The sequence below is a fragment of the Protopterus annectens genome, chromosome 2.part0 (assembly GCF_019279795.1).
Source record: "Protopterus annectens isolate FY-2018-M chromosome 2.part0, PAN1.0, whole genome shotgun sequence".
NCBI lineage: Eukaryota > Metazoa > Chordata > Ceratodontiformes > Protopteridae > Protopterus > Protopterus annectens.
In genome coordinates, this window is record NC_056728.1 from 1,177,703,459 (window position 1) to 1,177,724,713 (window position 21,255).

The 21,255-nt window shown below is 39.2% G+C and overlaps 1 protein-coding gene across 1 annotated transcript in view; it reads right to left on the reverse strand.

Moving 5' to 3' along the window:
- Positions 1–21,255, reverse strand: part of GRID2 (glutamate ionotropic receptor delta type subunit 2) — a 4,699,489-nt gene that overhangs the window by 872,105 nt on the left and 3,806,129 nt on the right. The gene's annotated exons all lie outside the window — the stretch shown is intronic.

Consider the following 21,255-nt stretch of genomic DNA (forward strand, 5'->3'; position numbering starts at 1 on the left):
ATTTACTTCATGTAATAAAAACTGATGCAAAAAATACCCTAAATTATGAGTAAAATACCCAGAGGCTGACACAATAGGTCAGCCTGATGGATTTAACAAACTCTTATGTATTTTAGGCACACAAAAAAATCTGGCCATTGTAGTATTTTTGCTTGAAAATTTGTTAGCAACATCAGATACAGTAAAATAATTCAAGCGAACACCTTTATGTAACAAACTATCATACTGACTTTTAACTTGTGAATATACTTCCAACTTTACTCTTTCATATACTTTACAATTATTTAAATGATTCATACACATCTTAAAATAGTCATTCGATTTCATGACCACCAATTTTCCACCTTTGTCCGAAGGTTTAAATACAATGTTATCATTATATCCTAACTGCTGTAAACTCAGCCATTCTTCCTTTGACAAATTATATATAATATCATTTTGATAACATTTCTCAACTTCCTTCTCAATTACAAAAAGAAATGCTTGATAGAATTTATTTATACTGTCATTTTTAAATGGTGGCATAAACACACTTTTTGTCTTTACCTTTGTTGTATATAACTTACTATAAGCATTAATTTCAGTATCTGAGTTACAAGAATAGTAACTCTCTTCACTAGAAGACATAGTTTCATAATTCTCTCTTAAACTAGGCAAATTATTAACATTGAAAAAATAGTCATACACTCTCATACAAAACAATGTTTTCCATGGGGTGGGTTAATTATATCTCTCCATGCTACATTCCTTTTCTATCTATCGTTTCAAAAGGTAGCTGATAGTTGAGATGTCACCAGGTGTACAGTCATGCTCTTATATTAATAAATAAACTACCAGCAACAAGCTTTGAAACTGAATTAACAAATTTCTTTAAATAGAGTGCAGTTAAGTAATGTACTGCATAGAATTACATATATAACTAGTTGTACACTTGCACAATTAATTACAACACAAACAGTTTTTTAACAGATCAGTTGCATACTGTATCTAATAGCATATCTGGTTCTATCCCCAGCAGTAACATATGAATTCTTCTGATCCTAATTCTACCAACAACTTACAGGAAAGTACAAACAACAATTCCAATATCATAAGCAATGAATTCTAGCATGAAGTTTCAGTCTTAGATCATTAACCCAGTGTGTACACTTCAAAAGGAAAACAAAAACTAAACTAACATTTATTTATTTATGCTTAAAAACATCCTGGGATCTATTTGATTTTAAATTTGAAGGTTATAGTTTTCACATCCACACAAGTCTCAGGGATAGCATGTGATGCAGAAGGAATCAAAATGATACAAACAGTATAGATAAAAGTAACAAGGGTGTTGCAGAGTTCAGCACCAAAGAATGAGAACATTACGAAGCATAATGACTAAATATAGCAATGGAAAAGGTAGAAAGATTTGATAGGATAGAAGGCATTTTAGAGACACCACTTCTCAGGGTTGGGTTCCATCTTAGCTCAGAAGAGAAAGCAGTCCAAAACATGGTTATTATGGTGTACCTCTAAGATTGTACCTTTATACTAAGAAGGCAAGGAGAGGGGGCATCAGTAATTCGGTTGATAAGTGTAGGTACTCAGGCATTTTGCAGGGTGAAAATCAGATACAACACCTGTCAGAAAAACAAACAAAAATGATCCAAAGCATAACTTGCTAGTGAGACTTTGCAGTTCAATGAATCTGATAGCTGAAAACACTGATACAAGAAGGGAGACTAGACATTCCCTGTAATATAGTAATAATGGCCAGTAACAACAGATAGAAGGAAGTAGGGATACCACAGTTGTAAGCTGTTTATGACTAGCACAAAGTGAAGAGAGGAGCTGTGGCTATCTGTATACTGGAAAGTATGCAACATAAGTTTATAGTAAACAACAATACCCCGTGAACTGGCTAATTCAAAAATGTGGATACCAACATAATTTAAAGATGTTATAATTAAGATAGAGGAAGGAAAATAAAACGTCTGTACTGGTATACTGTATATTAGTTCAGGACATGTCATAGGAGAAGCATATGAGATTAAAGAAGAAAATTAAGGAAAATGTAAACTAAAGGCTGAGGTTCTACTAATATAGGATCTGATTTCACAGGAATCGACTAGTTGACCATGACCTCTAAAGTAGAGAAGACGCTGGAGATGGCTGAAGTCATGGACCGTAAGTGGTTCAGAGAACTAGTGCTGCTCCCTATCAGGAATGACAGATCTCTGTACATGATCCCAGTCAATGAAGACAGGATCAGAGATGGTGGAATGGGTAAGACAATGATGTGATCTGTCAGCAGGTGGATAAACAATGGACTGGAAGAAAGGCCTAGGAACAAACAAATAACGGGAGAGACAGCAAGATGAACATTCTATGGAAGTGAGTCAGAGAAGAAGCTCTTAAGTATACGGACAAGGAAAATGGAATGAGAAGACCGATGTGGTCATAGAGAAATATTACCAAAATGGCTACGGCAAAAGAGACAGCATACAAGAAGTAGAACAAAGGGAATTAAAAGGTGTGGTAGCCACTGTGCATAAATGCACACAAAAGGGTGACAAAGAAGGTGAGATGGCAAAAGTGTAAGTTGAAAGGAAGATGGCAAAAGGGGTAAGTGAGGAGACATATTTTTTGACATCTTGAAGAAAGCAAGAAGGACCACGCCAAGCTACATAATGATGAAAAGAAGACCACAGAACACACCAAACAAGTGAATTTCAAGATGCTTATCTTTGCCTTGCTCTTCAAGAAGGAAATGTAGGACAGAGTGACATGCTGGGAGTGAGGTAGGGCAGAGTGCAGGTGACAGTGGGCAGACATGAGTACAGATACAGAAAAAACATAGAGGGGCTCAAAAGCACTAATTCAGGATAAGACACAAAGATCAGTTCGTCTGCCTTAAAGAGCTTCAGAAATCTGGGCATTGTGCTGGCAAGCCTACTGATGGAAATCTTCATTGAGTCAGCAGTGGTCCATGAATTATCAGAAGACAGCAAGAGTCATACCTTTGTGAGATTTCTAAACAACTATTGGCAAGATCGTCTGAAAATGGTTGCCCACAGAGTTTTATGTAGAAGACAAGCAGTTAAGTTTTGTTTTAGCAGTTGAACACATTTCCTCACGTAGCTGCCCTCAAAAAACAACTAAAAAAGGAAATATTGATAGAAGTGCTGAAGAGCACATATTGAGAGAAGTCAGAGGTAACCCACTAGCTACTTGCGACTGCAATAAAAAGCTTCTCTGAAGAAAATCATCGCTGACAACTGCTTCAGATTCTGATTTTTTTTTTTTTGCGTACTCTGTATTTTTGGTTACAAAACTCTGACTTGACTTTTAGTTACTGCAATGCTACAATTGTGATAATATAGTATATTGTTCACTGGGTCTCTCCTTTTTTTCTGATTCCATGCAGAAAGAAGAGACTGGTTGACAATCAAATATTTAGTGTCATTATTTCTTTCAATAGAAGCAGCCTTTTGTTAAAGATGATAGATGCACTTATACAGTATGTGAGTCCTGTACTAGTTTTGTTACTGCTTTATGGGTAAAGAAAACCTTTGTTAAAGATGATACCATGCATTTGCATGCTCCATAATTCACATCAGATTCAGATTATGTTTGTAAGCCTCAGACACAGCAAAAACTAGAAATCCAGCATTAGGAAAAGTAATCATATAACTTAACTATGCAATTCTCTTTAACCAACTGGGAAAGCCAATGACAAATACACTTTAACAGACATGATACTTCAGGAAAATATAGTCTACAGACTTTTGCTTGTGCTTTAAGTTCATATAAAAATATTAAATTTTAACTACCTTATTCAACCCATAAATACTTAATTCTTAGTTTAGTTTAAAATGGTTTCTAGCCGTAAAGGATCTGTATGATGTATGGAGTCTGGTCATCACTCTGGATTTTGGCTGTAGTAAGAAAAGCTCATACAATTCAAAAGCACAGTCTTAATCTTTTTTTAACATAGAAGAATGTGTGTTTTCCTTTTGTTTGGGCTGTGTGGGTGCTTTCAGCCATTGCACTATCCTTGTCACATTGTTTCATGCATTAAGATAGCTACTGTCAGCATCAGTGGGCCTTGAACATTTGTTAACCTCATCAGGCATTCAAGGATGATCTTTAAAGGAGATACATAAGCTTAATTTTTATGAGAGACGACCAAGATTTGTAATCTGTTCAGAGATTCTACCACAAGATGATACGGGTGTTCAGAAATTTGACAATGGAAGATGTGTGCCAGTGCCATATATCTGAGTAGGTTTTCCAAGGTTTTAGAACTGATTGCTTCCTTATCAGACCAGTCGTACCTTAGATGTAACATTAGATAACTGATGGCATGGAGGACAATTACTGCCTTTCATCTGTAACAAACGGAGTTTATTTATTTGCTTACTATTTGTTCACCAGGTGAGGTGATTGGTCTATTAACCCTTTTCAGCCTCGATCCAAACTCAAACAGCAGAAAATACATCAATGAGTTTTTAATCAAAAGTACTGTATACAGAATGAGTACATAAAATTCAGAAAATTAATTCAGTCTTGGTTTCTGCTGGTGACAGGCTGGAACATTTGGTGTTGTACATGTACATTGGTTTCTGCTAACAATCCAAATACAGCCTGCTTAGGAGGACTGACTACTTAAAAGTTTTTGTACTTTGCAGAGTTTTTTCACTAGTTTTCTTTGCAAATTGATCTTTAGTTCAATAGGATTTACCTAGTTAAAAAGATGAAAGTGATAAATTCTCAGAAAAATATAAAAATACTTTATTCAAATCAGATAGCCACAGCAGAATATTGTGATTGGTAAGTAGTAAATGAGGTCTGGAACAGATCGTTTTGTCCCGGGACATTTTCAGTGTGGTGCTAGATACATGGAAAAGGAGGGATTACAAGAATAAGGGTAGGATAGGGTTAAATGTGAGGGAGGGATGTTAAGAGGAAGTGAGGTAAGAATAGGGAGGGGATTAGAGGGTTTTGTCAAATGTAACATTTTGGCGTGAACTTGCTAAGGCAAGATTACATCTGAGATGACCTGTGGGTGGTTTGGCAGACAGGTAGGTTTTGGGTGTCTGGGGCATGGTGGTACTGGTGCTGTGTTGGGTGAGTAAATGTATATATATATATATATATATATATATATATATATATATATATATATATATATATATATATGGGGGACTTGTATATGTATATATATTTATTTACTTTCCTTGCGGGATGTGTTGCTTTTGTTGGGTTAGGTACTTTGTGGGGGGCATCTTCAGGCATGGGTTTTGATTTTTTGCTGGCGGAATAGTTGTTTTGGTGACAAGTTGTTTGGAGGTTGGCGGTCACTGGTGGTTGTGGTGTAGTGGATGCGTTTTATTTGTTTTCTCTCCTTTCATCTTGGCAGAAGCAGGTTTCTGGGGCTGTGGTGGTCTGCAAGGGATTGTTGTTGGTCATGCATGTGCATGGCGTGACTGCACATGTAGCAGGGTGCAGCTGCTTTTGTTGCTATTTGTGAATTTTGGGAGCAGAATTTGCAATCTTATTTTGGAGTTTCTGTGTTGATTGCAGTTGTCCACTTAGTAGAGCGACTTGTTTTGTCAGCGCTTCTACACGGTTGATCAGCTGTGTTGGTGTGGACAGGTATGTTTTGGTTGTCTGTGGGAGGAGGAGTGCAGAAGGGGGGCCAAATGGTTGCCAGTTTGCGTGCTCAGTGGTTGTATGGTGTTGGTTGCATTGTTCTCGGGCTTGGCGAGAGATGTGTCTCAGAGGCATGCTTCTGCTCTTTATGAAATGTCAGACATTTCATTTTTGGAATCCCTACCCTTCAGGGGGGTTGGGCGAGTGTGGTTCAGTTGTGCTGACATGTAGTTGGTGGAGCAATGTTCAAGGGAGGATGTTCATAAAGCAAAAAAAAAAAAAAAAAGAATGAGGGGGGTTTTTGTTGCTGTCATTGGTTGGGGTGTGGATTCCCACGTGTTGTCTGGATTTGGTGTGTTCATTGTGGGCGCCGGTGAGCAGTGCTGGGGAGGCAGTGACTTGCGGGGGGGGGGGCAGCAGTCCTTCATCTGATTTGTTGTGGATGTTCAGAAAGGCTGGGTCATTTTTGCTCTCCAGATTTGGATGTGTTTGCTTGATTGTGTGCTGCAGGCAGATGTGTCTTGAGCTGCGGGTGATTTTTGTTGTGCTCTGCCAGTGGAGTTCCTTGTTGGACTGGGCTGCATCACAGAACGGGGGAGTTGTCAGTGTGTTCCCTGCTGGCAGTTGCATGTCTCTGTGCCGGCTTGTCCTACAGATATAAACTATTAAAAAGAAAGAAGAAAGGGTTGTTGGTATCGGCTTCCCTCGGTGGTGGTAGCAGGCTGGGCTGAAGGAAGCTTCAGGGAGGAGGTTGTGGCCATGCAGGCGCAGTATTTAAAAAAAAAAAAAAAAAGCTGATTACATGCTGGTTTTTCAGAATGATAGGTATGGGTAGGGAGCATTGGTGGTTCTTCACCTCTCAGATAATTAGATACAGAGCTTAATTGTTGGCTGGTTATTCCCATTTGCTTCTTAACTGGGCTGAAAAGCTCTGTTGCTTATGGGGGTTATGAGAGGGAGACTTTTGGCATGTTTCATCACAAAGGTTTACTGGTCACCGGTAAAACAATATAGGGGTAATCGCGCATGAGTATAGTGTGGTTAGTAATCCGATCAAAAAAAAAAATTGTGAACACAGTTGTCATGAATCAGGAGATGAGAGGTTAAGAGGATTAACTACATGGCCTGTCAGATTTTCTTATTTTGAGAAGTATGATGCCATGGTGAGTTTTCATCTCAGCGTGGGGGGTCTGTTCCTTGAATAATTTGTGGTCTGATGTACCGATGACATTGATCAGAATAACGGCTTGTTGTAGACCCTTTTTTGTGGCACTGAACATTGTTGTTCCAGCTGGGGGAAGGTTTACGGCGTACCTGTTACTGGGGAACTTGGCATGTATAATCTACCTCATAACTGTTGCAGGGAGTCTACAGATGATTGGGGGAATTAATGACATATGTGAGTTTTTGATTCTAGGTTCTGCTGATAGGGGGCCATGTTCAGATTTGCCTATGAAGATTTGCTGATGGCCTACTTCACAGGCTTTCCAACAGACTCTGGCAGATGAGGGTAAAAGCTACTATCTTCCAAATGTTCTGTGTGACACTAATGGTCATGAGAGGGAGGGGGGGGGGTTGGGCGTGCACTTAAGAAGTGAATGCTGTGTTTGGCTGGTGGGGGTTCTTTGGTTCATTAGTGGTTCGGTGGAGTACATTCTTGGTGGGAGTGTTTATGAAGCATGAGTGGCATGGGCTAAGTTCTGCCTCATGATTTCCAGATGTTTGCAAAGCAGGGAAGCTTGCTTCCTGGAAATAACAATGGTGGATTTCTGCATTGTCTGAATGTTTTTGTGGTCAGTTAGAGATATAGTTTATAAGATTGCATTCTTTTACCTAGGAACACATACGAATTAAGGATTTTTTTTCCTCTCTTTCTCTCATACTTCATAAGGACTGATACATGTGGGCATTTTAGGAAGTGGCTGAGCAAAGTCATTAGTTTAAAATCAAAGTTTGTAAGCCTTTCTTCCCCAGTATTTCTGGGGAAACCATTGAGAAATTTCATGAAATACACTACAGAGTTAGGCATTTTCACCTTATTTTTTAAGAAAAGTAGATGATGCAGCAGTTGCAGTGGTGCAGCGGTTAGCATTGTTGCCTCACTGCAAGAGGTTCTTCGGTTTGATACTCAATTGGTGTTCTTTCATTGCGGTGTCTGCATGTCCTCCCTGTGGCTGCATGAATGGTAAAGACATTTAGGTAAGTGCATGTGTGTGCACCTACTGTGAAGGTTGTGTGGCAGGCTGGCAACTCGACACCATAAAAGCCACTGCCAATCATTAGCAGACAGGTGATCTGCTGTGGCGACTCCTAACCGGGAAAAGCTGAAAGACATTGCTTTTAGGTGATGTTTCAATTGTTGAATAACATGTTAAGCTGTAATTATCCAACTCAATGGCTGCAGTTACATGGAATGTAATTAGGTTCTTGATAGGACATTACAGAGCAGATAATTGTCTCACTGCTGGTCTTGGCCCTAACAGATTGAGGTGGTCATTACATTAATTTTCTTTGCCAGTGACCACATACCTGAGCTTGTAAGAGCAGCATAGTACTTGTAATGTTTATGTTATTTACTTATTTAATATTTGTTAGCAGGAAGTCTTATAGGGACAGAACCCATTTTCTCCTGAAGTCTGGGGAGAGACATTTCAGATGCATGCCTTTGGGAAGGAGAGAGGAGTATCCAGTAGGTTCTCTGAATTCTGTTTTATCTTGGGGTTTAACACAGTAGGATCTTTCAGCATTTATTTACATTTGGAATTACCATTGCAGAATGATGGCGGACATTTTGTTTCAGACTGCCTTGATTTGGGTTCAAATTTAGCTTTGTCCCTCATGAATACATATTTAACTTCTGGGATGAGGATGAGTTGGCAGGTTTCCACAGAATGCTCAGGCATAACTTTTACCGTGGTAAATGGACATGGGATCAGGACAGACAGACATTCAGGGAAAGGAGATGGGAAAGAAGAACTATATGATGAATGGATTTCGAGGTTGGTAGTGCGTTACAAATCTCAGTTGTCTTTCATGTTGGCGCACTTACGCAGGCACTACTGGGGAAAAGGGGGTTGGCATGCTTTCTTATCTGACAGGGCCAAGTGAGGGGTTTGAAGCAGCCATTTCACTGCAACACTAGGACTTGGGATATAATGTTTGGGTATGTAATGGTTCACTACTGAAGTGGATTTTAAATGTATGGGGAGTAACGAGATGTTGAAGGGATTTTGTACAATAGTACTTTATTGGCATATGTAACAGGCTATGATTTTGGAGGGGGTATTTGGCTAGGCTTGGACTCCACAATAATGATAGCTGGCCAGTATGGATTTATGGAGGCTGCAGGAGTCTTTTTAGGCACCTTGTCTGAGGGAGTTGGTGAATATGGTAGTCATTGTTTTAGGTATTTCAAATAAATCATTCTGATAGCAAGTTAAATGTGGTGAGTTCATATAAAATTAAGAGGAATCACTAACACTGAGTGTATTTTGTTGCTTCAATTATCCCCTACAGCTAGCATTAAGTAGAATATATGTTTGTTGTTTCACTTGCATTATTCATTTTAATAGGTCAAATAAGTAGTGGACCAGTCACTGCAGGGGTGGCATAACACCATTATTGCAGTATGTTTCTTTATTGTAAGCAGAAGGATTTCTTGGAGGATATGGCGGAGTGCTCTTGGCAGTGCAATCTGGTTGGGGGTGCAGAGAATTTTGGCATGAAAGAGAAGTGGTGAGTATGTAATTTGTCTTTTATTTACAGGTGTGCACAGGACCATCAGTTGGTGGATTGCAGGAAGCGCTCATGATAGGCGATGGATGCTAATCCAACTTTAGTAAGTACTCATTGGACATGTCAGACTTGGCGCAAGGTGGTGAAAGGTAACTAAATTAAATTACAAGTAGGGTGAAGCAGGATTGGCAGTGTTTAAAGGGAGTTGGGGTTGTCCATTAAGGGGTGGAATTATTGTGACAAGATTTGGGGTACGGACTGGGGTCTACAGAAGGATTTGGGGGGCAGGTTGTCTTCAAATGTGTTTGTATTTCAGATGATTTACATTTTTCTCTTTCTTTGCAGATGGTGGTGTTATGTTGGGTGTTTTAGATGTCGGAATGCTATGTAACGCAGTAAATGATGACCGGCGCAGAGGTACTATCAGCTGGTGTTCTGAAAGAAGCAATCTTCTTAGGTGATTAAAGTTGCTACCAAGAGGTTTTTACTTGCTGCAGGGAACGAGGCGACAGGTTCTGATGTAATTTTATTTACTCATTTTGGTGTGTTTGCATTGTGAAAAAGAGGGGACATTTGGTCATTGAGACTGCAGCAGCCTGAATTGGTTACATGGGTAATATATGGGGGGTACAGGACTTTGATTTTATTTATTGAATCAAATGAATGTTGGAATCAAAAAGTAGGGCTGTCCATTTATTGCAGGAAGGCAATGTTTGTGCAGCTACAGTGGTGTGGGAAGAGGTAGGTTAGTTAGTTAGTTTCAGGGGCGACGTAAGGATGAATTGAGTTTGTGGGAGCATTGCAGGTGAGTGTTTGGGGCAAATTTGAATTTGCTGTTGGGTGCAGAGGTGATGCATCAATAGGGAAGCTTTAAAGGAGAAGTTAAGGCTTTGGGGTAGTAGGGAGTATTTAGGGTTATATGTATTCTGTTTATGGAAGATGGGGTTCTTTGTGGCTAGGATTGCTGCTGCTAAGTGGATAGTTTGCATGTTTTTTAGTTTAGTTGGGGAGGAATTGGAGTTATTGTCTATGAATGGCTATTATTATAGACTGTCTTGGTAAATTAAATTGCAGGAGAGTACGAAAAATTTGTTTTCTTCTACTACATATGGCAACTGTGAGCTAAATAGCCCTTACCACATTTTGTGGTCTCTGTGGGGATATATTTGTGGTGTTGGTCACATACATGTTCAGCAGACTATTAGATTGTTTCATATGAAAATACGTAGGGGATGCAGGTAAGGTATTTTTATATTTAACTTATCTTTCCACAGTGATTACTTGCAACATCTTCAGTAGGTATCATTTTACTTTTGATGCTTATTGTGGGATTGCTTTTGTTGTATGTTCTTGTTGGGTTGTGGAAGGATTTTATACAGGTAAGGTGGGGTTGGGCTGAGGTAAGGGAGATAGGTTAGTCTCATGGGGGCAGTTCCAGGAAAAGGGCGCATTTTTATATGGTTTAATGGCTTTAAGAACGTTTGTTGGGTGTGAGTTGTGAATTTACAGTGTTTTTTTTCTTTTACAGACATAAGCAGTCTGGGCTTGAAGGGAGTGGAGTTGGAAGGTGATGTTTTTGTCAGAGTGGCTGTGCCTGCTGTTCTGAAAACATTGGTCGCAGGAGATGTTTTGGTCATCAGAGTGGTATGCAGTGAAGTTATAGAGGGCAGTTAGAATGAGCAATCCTTGAAGTAAACTGAAATGAAAGGTAATGAATTTTGTTGTTCTGGTGTGGTACATATTACTTTATTTGGGTTCATTGAAGCACAGTTGAATTTACACTGGTTTGGGATAGTGGTTTTTTTCAGGTATTGTAGGTATGCAGGTGTTTTAGGGGACAGTTCAGGATTTAGGTACCGTGTCTACAACGGAGGCTTAAGAAAGGCACAGTCTGCTGTGTTTCTTTGCAGAAGAGGGTTGGTACTTATGATTTAGCTGAAGTTTAGAAAATGGGTGCACCGAATGATGTTTGGCCTTAGGATGGAAGCTTTGGTGAAAAGAGGGGGAACAGCCTGGTCAGGCTGGTGGGTGGAGAAGAGAGGCAGGTTTGCCCTCTTCTGTTCCCCCTCTGATGATGGATGTGCAATTCAATAAGTTTGAAAGGAAAGTGAGCAGTTGCTCTGGTGGACAAGTTAATAAGCAAGCTGAGCTGCTTATATGGATGGTGGTGTAATTCAATAAACTGAAGGTGAGCGGGGTCACACTGCCTTGTTAGTACAAAGATAAGTGAGCAAGTGGGGGCTGCTGCTTATCAAAGGTGAGCGGTTGCACTGCCCTTATGGTTATTTCATGTCTTCTTCCATGGGTATTATTACCTGTGTCATGTTTTTGGTTGAAATTTATAACTATTGGTTAACAATCATGTTTATGGAAGTTTAATAAAGGTCATCAAATGTCATTCAGTGTTGTGTGTTTATTGAAGTGGAACAGGACAAATGAGTTTTGGAACAGATCATTTTATCCTGGGATATCTTCAGTGTGGTGCTAGATACATGGGATAGGGGGGATTAAAAGAATAAGGGTAGGATAGGGTTAAATGTGAGGGAGGGATGTTAAGAGGAAGTGAGATAAGAATAGGGAGGGGATTAAAGGGCTTTGTCAACTGTAACAAAAGTAGGAGTCACATTTTGGCGTGAACATGCTACCCTCCCTCCCTTTTTATTAGCAGGGATTTTGTGTATTTTAGTGGAGAAGGCAGAGAAGAGGGGCAGGTTTGTCCTCTTCTGTTCTCCCTCTGATGATGGATGTGCAATTCAATAAGTTTGGAAGGAACGCGAGTGGTTCCTCTGGTGGACAAGTTAATAAGCAAGCTGAACTGCTTATATGTATGGTGGTGTAATTCAATAATTTGAAGGTTAGCGGGAACGTTGCCTAGTTAGTACAAGGATAAGTGAGCAAGTGGGGGACGCTGCTTATCAAGGGTGAGCGGTTGTGCTGCCCTTATGGTTATTTCATGTCTTCTTCCATGGGTATTATTATCACCTGTGTCATGTTTTGGTTGAAATTTATAACTATTGGTTAACAATCATTTTATGGAAGTTTAATAAAGGTCGCCAAATGTCATTCGGTGTTGTGTTTATTGAAGTGGAACAAGACAAGTGAACATTTGGATAGTAAGCTATGTGCTCTGCTGAGACCAGGTAGTACTGCAACTGCACACAAATATATTACAGTATATTAAACATCTGTATTAATCTGAACCACCTGGTACTTTACCATTGATGCTCCTTGATACAGTTTCAAAGTAGCTTGGGGATTGTGGTTTGCTTATTTCTAAACTTCTAAATAAATGTTATCTATTAAATGAAAACAACTGGAAGAGGATTAGCAACTTATGGACTAGATCCTGGTACAATCACTAAATATACATAAAGATTCAATAAAGCCTACATGGTCCTCTAAGACTATGTGCATGTTCCAGCATGATGCGCACATGGTAGCACACCATTTTGCATTCAAGTAACACGTTGCACAATGATCAGCAATCTTCCTCAAGACCTGCAGGTCCAAAACACCTGCAAACAAGAAGCAGACAGTAGACAATTTAAAAATGGATATATAGTACCTGTATGGTTTTTCAACACGCAAACTTGCTAAGTGGCGTTGCATAGCAGTCAACACACACATATACACAGTAATGAATGTGGCAGCAGTTGTAAGTTAAGGGTTATAGTATAGATGAGCCTATGTTCTAATCAAGCTAAGCCTAAACTTTTCTTAGTGATGTTCCACTTTACTTTATATAAAAATTAACAGTATAAAAGTCGAAGTCAAAGTAAGCTTTATTGTCGGCCAGATATACACAGCAGTGCAAGCAGAATGAAATTATGTTGCTTTGGTCTCCGTGCAAGACATAACAATGAATACATAGTTTGAATGACAGTAAGATTAATGCACATACAGTAATAATTAAAATATTAACAACACAATAAATTACCACAATTGGACAAGAGGACATTAAACAATATTATACTAGTATGCATTGAAGGGCGGCCACGGTGGTGCAGTGGTTAGCATTGCCGCCTCACAGCAAGAGGTTCTCCGGCTCGATTCTTGGCTGGGGTGCCTTCTGTGCAGAGTCTGCATGTCCTCCCTGTGGTCATGTGGGTTTTCTCTGGGTGCTCCGGTTTCCTCCCACATCCCAAAGACATGCAGTAGGTGGATTGGACACTCTAAATTGGCCCTAAGTGTTTGCATGTGTGTGCCTTCTGTGGAAGGTTGGGCGCTGGGCTGGCAACTTGACACTGTAAAACTCCACTGCCAATCATGAGCGGACAGATGATCTTCTGTGGTGACCCCTAACCGTGAAAAAGCCAAAAGAAGAAGAAGATACTAGTATGTATTGAAAAGACAATGACTTTACATTGTGATTGGTTAGAATATTGCACTTCATCAGTTGTAGAATGATATATTCTGATGTTCATATTGCATATGAATGGAGTGGTGACTCACTCCTGACTATTGCATAATCAGGAAGTAACAGCATAAGAAATCAGGCTAACTGTTCTACTTATTGAAGCAATTTGCCAGAGTGATTACTATTGCTGATACTTCATAGCAAGTGGCATACTGATTTAATTATTCGCTGTTATACCTGACATTCAAGTTCAGCAGCCGTATGGATAGAGGGAAGAAGCTCCTGTTCAGTCTAGATGTTTTGCAATGTAAGCTGAGATGCTGTCTGCCTGAGGAAAGGCAGAAGTACATGCCATGGGCAGGGTGAGTGGGATCATTGATCATCTTCCTAGCCCTTCCCACACACTGAGTCCCATGTAGATCATCCATGGATGGGAGAGAGGAACCAATGATTTTTCCACTGTCCTCACTAAACTCAGGAGAGCCTTGCGGTTAGATGCTTTGCAGTTCCCATACCAAAGTATGATGTTATTTGAGAGGATGCTCTGGATTGTCCCCCTGTAGAAGGCTTTGAGGATGGACTAAGACAGGTTTGCCTTCCTCGGTTTCTGTAGAAAGTGCAGACATTGTTGTGCCTTATTCACTGTGTGGCTAATATGAGTTGACCATGACATGGTCATCTGAGATGTGTACCCCCAGGAACTTGGTGTTTTTGACTCTTTCCAGTGCCACCCTCTTAATTTCCAGAGGCTGATGTATCTACTGAGTCCTCCTGTAGTCCAATATTCATTCTTTGGTCTAGTTTACATTTAAGGCCAGATTGTTGCTGTTACACCAGCCTATCAGATGCTCCACTTTATCCATGTGGGCTGTTTCCTCATAATTTCTGACAAGACCTATGACAGTGGTATCATCTGAAACATCCACTGATGATGTCATCCACTATAAATTGTCCAATAGCATTGTAAAAGTCAGACTTGTGCAATGGTCCTTTGGTTAGTTATTGAGTTCTGTAACAGGTGTACCTAGTTAGGCAAGGGTTTTAATCTCACTGCAGTGAACTTGTGCGTCTATGTCTAGTTAGAAGAGTGTAACTGTGTATCTTACAGTCTTCAGCACAATCCCATGGAGTACCAATATTTTGACAGTTGAACATGAATAAAAGTCCATTTAATTCAGTCCTCCCAACATCTCCTCTCAAACATCCATTGATGATGTTATCCACTATAAATTGTCCTGCAGCATTGCAAAAGTCAGACTTGTACTGTGATACTTGTATTAAGTACTAAGTTCTGTAGTTGGTGTTCCTTGTTAGGTAGGGGTTATTATAATCTCACTGTGGTCAGCCTGTGTATGTGTGTGTCTAGTCATAGATGCATAATTGCATATCCTGCAGTTATCAGTACAATCCCATGGAGTGCATATATTTTGACAGTTGTATGATGTCATCCACTATAAATTGCCATGCAACATTGCACAATTCAGACTAGTGCCATAGTGCTTGTGTTGAATACTGAGTTTTGTAGTTGGCGCACTTAGGTAGGGGTTCTAATCTTACTGCAGTCTGTGTGCGTGTGTTCAGTTAGATGAGTGTATCTGTGTATCCTACACTGAGTGATGCAATTATATTGAGTACAAATATTTTAACAGTTGTACATGGCTGGCTGTCCATTTCATTCAGGCTTCCCAACATCTGCTGTCAAACATCCAATGATGATGTCATCTACAAAAAACTGTCCAGCGGCATTGCAAAAGTCAGACATGTGCTATTGCAGTTGTATTAAATACTGAGGTCTGTAGTCAGTGTACTTCATTAGGTAGGGGTACTAATCTTACTGTGGTCAATTGGTGTGTGTTCACTTGGTTGACATTTGAGAGACCATTTTACATCAGCATGTGGGACACTGCTATTATCATCCTCTTCTCACCAAACACTGCTGACGTTGCCAGTTATAAAGTGTTATTTGACATTCTAAAAGCCAGACTTGTGCTGTGGCAATTGTGTTAAATACTGACTTCTATACTTGGTGTACTTAAGTACGGGTTCTAATCTCACTGCAGTCAACTGGTGTATGTTGTGCTTGTGTTCTCCCTTGTTGAGAAACCATTTTACACCAGCATGTGGGACACTGCTATTACCACTCTCTTCTACCAGACTCTGCTGATGTCATTAGTTAAAAAATGTTGTCCAACACTCTAAATGTCAGACTTGTGCTGTTGCACTTGCATTAAAGACTGAATTACCTATTTGGAGTATTTAGTTAGGTAAGGATTCTAATCTCACTGTGATCATCTGGTGTGTGTTTGTTCACTTGGTTGATGTTCAAGAGACCATTTTACACCAGCATGTGGGACAGTGCTATTACCATCCTCTTCTCATCAAACACTGCTGATTTTATCAGTTATAAAGTGTTGTTGGACACTACAAAAGCCAGACCTGTGTTGTGGCACTTATGTTAAGTACTATACTTTGTAAATAATTAGTTAAATAATTTTTCTCACTGCAGTCAATTGTGCATGTATTCAACAATCACTACGGTGACAATTTTAAAATGATATGCGAGTCCACAGCTATGTCAAACCTATGTCAATCCCTCCTCCAAATATCTCATTGTAACACACTGTGATGATGTCATCCTATATAACCTTAGAAAACCACATGCAAAATAAACTGTTTAAAAAATATGTGACTTCTGAACTAAAATATTTTATTGTTTCTCAGATAATTACTCAGATAAGTGCTTTTGTCTCCTTATACCAAAGACTTCATCAGATGAATGCATAGTAAAAACAGTTGTTTATAAACCATTTAATATCACATGACCACTATACAATAACTTGAACATGCTTGGCAAAGAGCCACATACACAGCACCCATTGTATCACAGTTAAACCTACCCTTCACTTTAAAAAAATAATTATTAATAGATAAGGTGATGCCTGTCTAAATAAAAAGACAGTGATGATAAAATCCATACTCACTCATCTTATTGTTGCCCTTGGATGAATCAAATACAATAGTCTCAAACATGTTTTTTAGGTTAATACCTTTTCTGTAAACCGCATTTGGTTTATCCCTCATTTTTTGCTTAATTGCCTTGTCATCATCTATAATAACCCAATTTTTTTATAACCCATTTGATTCTGTATCTTTCCATAATAGTGATAAGGGAGTGTCTAAATTTGTTCCTATTATACTTACTGGCTACATCCTGATGTACCATCACTATCTCATTGGGATGCTCTTTGTTAGCCAAAGTAGGAGTGAAATGATTATTTTCCCTTTTATGAATAACTTACATATATCAAGTTGTCTATAAATGTGTCTGGTTAGCCTTTCCTACTGAACATATCTTTTAAAAAATAACATTCTTGAAAAAAGTATTTGTTGAAAGATACAATTCATGTAGCATGCACAAATTTGCCCTAAACAACTGCTTTTTTTGAATAATAGGATGTGAACTGGAAAAATGCAAGAATGTATTTCAGTAGGTAGGTTTTCTATATATCTTTCAAATGTACCTTTTATTGGTCACATCCTTTACCAATAGCACATCCAAATAGCTTATGGAATCATCTCCTGTTTCATGCATGAAAATTAAAAAATCAGTCATGTTATTAATGTACTCCAAAAACATATTTATTTTTTCTTTATCATTTTGCCATACAATCAGTATATCATCCAAATATCAGATGCATAACCTACATGATTTCATGTGTTCACTTTTGAATAGGAATTTGTATTCCCATTCAGTCATTACAATGTTCACAAATAATGAACCACAGGCAGACCCCATCACTACCCTGTGTTGCTGCAAAAAGTATTGGTCATCTAAGAATATATAATTATTTTTCATAACTATTTCTATCATTTCCTCATACAAATTAATTCTATCTTGTGAAAGCCCTTTTCTGTGGAAATATTCAACAGACCATTGCACTCCTGTGTCATGGGGTATTACTGTAAATAAGTCTTTAGAGTAATACCCTATGACACAGGAGTGCAATGATATGTTGAATATTTGCACATGTCACCCCCCCCCCTCATCACTGGCACCATCAGCCAAAGTATACATACAAACATTACTCAGTTTTTATTCTAAGGAGGCAGCTCATCTGTGTGCTATAGATGGCTAACAACACAGAATCAATGGGCCCTGACAACATCACAGGTGGCCTACAGTGTGACTCAAAACATGACCTCCCAGACACAATTACATTCATACTTCAATATAGCCTGTGTTCCCATAGAAGGGTATACATCAGCATGCATCTTTCTGACTGGGGGTGACCATCTCCTGATGCATGGAGATATAAACACATCCTAACTCTCCTCATCTCTGAGGTAGATCAATGAGTAATTATGGACCTTCTCTAAAAGGACACAGACTGTGTACCAACACATGTATGATTTGTTCAGGCTACATCAAGTCTGTTTTATCTGTTCACTGTCCTCAAGAAGATCAAGGGCATGCATGATGACAACACTACCAAACTGCAGAACTTGATCTGGCCAAGGCATCTGACAGAAATGCACACTCAGGTATTACTGAGAAACTATCACAAGTGGCCATAAATACCTATATCTCCAAGTGGGTAGACTACTGGATCACATACATAACATATAAATATGTTGGCATGTGTGAAGTGACCTGTATCTGGAGTCCAGTGATCAGGTAGGTACCTCAGGGATCTGTGCTAGGCCCTTTCCTGTTCATTTTTTAAATCTCAGACATCAAGACTGATTTACACATCCTTTGTACAACTAGCTTTTTGGAGGGCTGCAAATTCTGGATCATCATTAAATCCAAGTGTGGCACTGGCATAATACAGAGACACTAACAACACACACAAAGGATTGCTGCCACAACCATTGGGACACAGTAGATGAACCAGAATCATGGGGGAATTAGTTTCATTATAAAAGCAAATACACAAGCTAATTATAATACGGACATCACACCCCTATGAGGAGACCAAGTGGTATGTGACCTGTGTACCCAAGTAGATGGTGTGTGGAACATCCACCAGATTGTACCCATAGTGGTGACTACTCACTCTGTATGTAACAGAACTCCTGAGTATGTGCAGGACATCCACATCAAAGGGTATTCAAGTTCCACAGTTCTCACCCCTCATCACTCCAATAACTCAGTGCAATGTACCCTTTTTCATGTACTTCCCAATGGTTTTACTTCATAATCTCAAATTGCTGAAATCTCAAATTTCAGCATTTTGAGACCATGAAGCTGAAACATCAGGATGCTGAAAGTGCATAAGAGCGAATTTGAATATCTCAAATCCATGCTTATGCATTTCCGGTACGTTACGTGAAGTGTCTGTTTGGGATGGTGTTCGGAATGTCAGGCAAGTGAGTGCAGGTGAGCATTTTTCTGACTTGTATGTGTGAGTTAGGGAGGTGTAAGTTAAGATGTGAGTGTTGGATGTGTTTGTATGTGCATGTGTGTGAGGGACTGTAGAATGTATGTGGGCGATTGTTTTCTTTTTTTCCGTTTGTGCAATCTTGGCATTGGTATAGATAAGTAGGGGGGTGTGGGGTACAGCCCCCCATGTGGGGGGTGCAGGAGGTCTTGCCCCCCTGCATTTCTGTATTGTAGGTGTGTGCCTGTGTGGTGTTTTGGTGTGTTTATTTGTTTTGTGGTGTGGGTGTTGTGGTTTGTGTGTGATGTGGTGTGTGTTGTGTGTTCGGTGCTCTGGTTTTGGCTTTGTAAGTGTCGATGTTGTGATGGTTTCAGCTTCATGGTCTCGGAATTCTGAAATTCAAGATTTCAGCAATTCGAGATTATGAAGTGAAACCACCTCCCAATGCATCTTTCACGATGAGCTACTCAAGTGTACTACATTTGCACAATGAGTTCCCACACATCTTACTGGCCATACCTAAGTCTTCTTTTTGTTTCAAAAACATTAGTGTTTGATGGTGTGAAACCACGATGAAGGTATTATACAAGATGCATCTGTGTTATATGTTCCTGTGATGCCCACAGTATATACATAGGTGATTGACAACATTGATGACACGGGTTACATTCATGACAGTGTGGATTGTGCCAAATATATGGCATGCACACCTATCAACTAGTAAGTGTTGAGCACAATTTCAAATACAGATGTAACAGTGTCCCTTCTAACACCTCCAGCAGATGTTAAATTTTGAGGAAGGTGTGCCTGATTTCTCTGAGATTGCTGACAAATCATAATAGTTGTACAAGTGTGTACTCACAATAACATATGTTATTTCAAAGACATGGGATGGTGTTATGCTGATATTCTCCATGATTGTACATGCTTCTGTCTACTGACATCCATGAGCCTGTTGCTATGTGTCCCCGCATGTTTGAGGCCTATGCTGACATTGCATTCATATTTAGGCAACTCATTTTGCACAGCTTCACATTACGCACCTAACACCTATTGTTTATACCATCCCTGATATATGCCCTCTCTGTTGTTCATTTCAGGATGCTTATATCACAAAGAATCCTCTCCACTGATATGTCACCTTCTGTGACAGTCACATAATATACAATAACGGTGCAGTACGTACTGTATCATGTTGATATGTGAATAGTGTTCATGCTACAACTCTCTTTATTGACATGTTCTTATCTGCTGTATATTACCATGTTTCACCTGTCTTCTTCCCCTGTGGTCATTCCTACAATTCATCTGTGTGTCCCTATTCAATACACACACTTCTCCTAACTATTTATTTATAATGCAGTCTATGTACCCTTGCTGATCATTTGCAAAACATTTATTCAGTATGCCTGAAATAGGTATCCACACTAATCTGCACTGTACACACTTTCATATAATGTGTTGGAACTATATACATTGCCTTAATAATAATCCTGGTAGTCATTGTGTCTGCAAGTGTTTGTGTTGCTTTACATGGTTTCCTTCACAACAACACTGTTGCTGGCTATGAAACCATGCTTCTTTAAGTTTAAACATGGTGCACTGCAAGAATATGTAATTAGTGCATCTGCTCACCATGCAAACACTTAAACTACATGTAGGATTCGTGCTAAGACTACATGGAGTTTGTTGAATCCCCAGGCATGTCTTTCAGTTTGTAAATATTATAATTATTATGTTATTTATTTATTTGTTTGTTGATTTATTTGTTCATTCATTTATTTTGATTGGGTTGGCCCCAGCAGGCCTGCAGCCTCTTTTCAAGAAAGGCCCGAGGAGATATTTTTACATTCTAGTAGCCTGGTGGGAAGGACCTGACCCAGCTTGTTCAGCATATCATTATGTGAAGCGTTCTTTATTTTGAGTCTAAAAAGTCCATGTTCATAATTGTTCCACGATGAAAGGGTCTATCATGCATTCGGTTTTAAGAATTTTTTAACTGATACCCACAGTAAATTATACTAAACATATTAATTCATCACAAAAACATTTTATAAGTATAAAGTGACACATTTTAAGCATATTTTTGAGCTTCCTAGTTGAAGTTGTTAGTCAGCTGTTAGTAGATATTCCACATTTTGCCCTCGC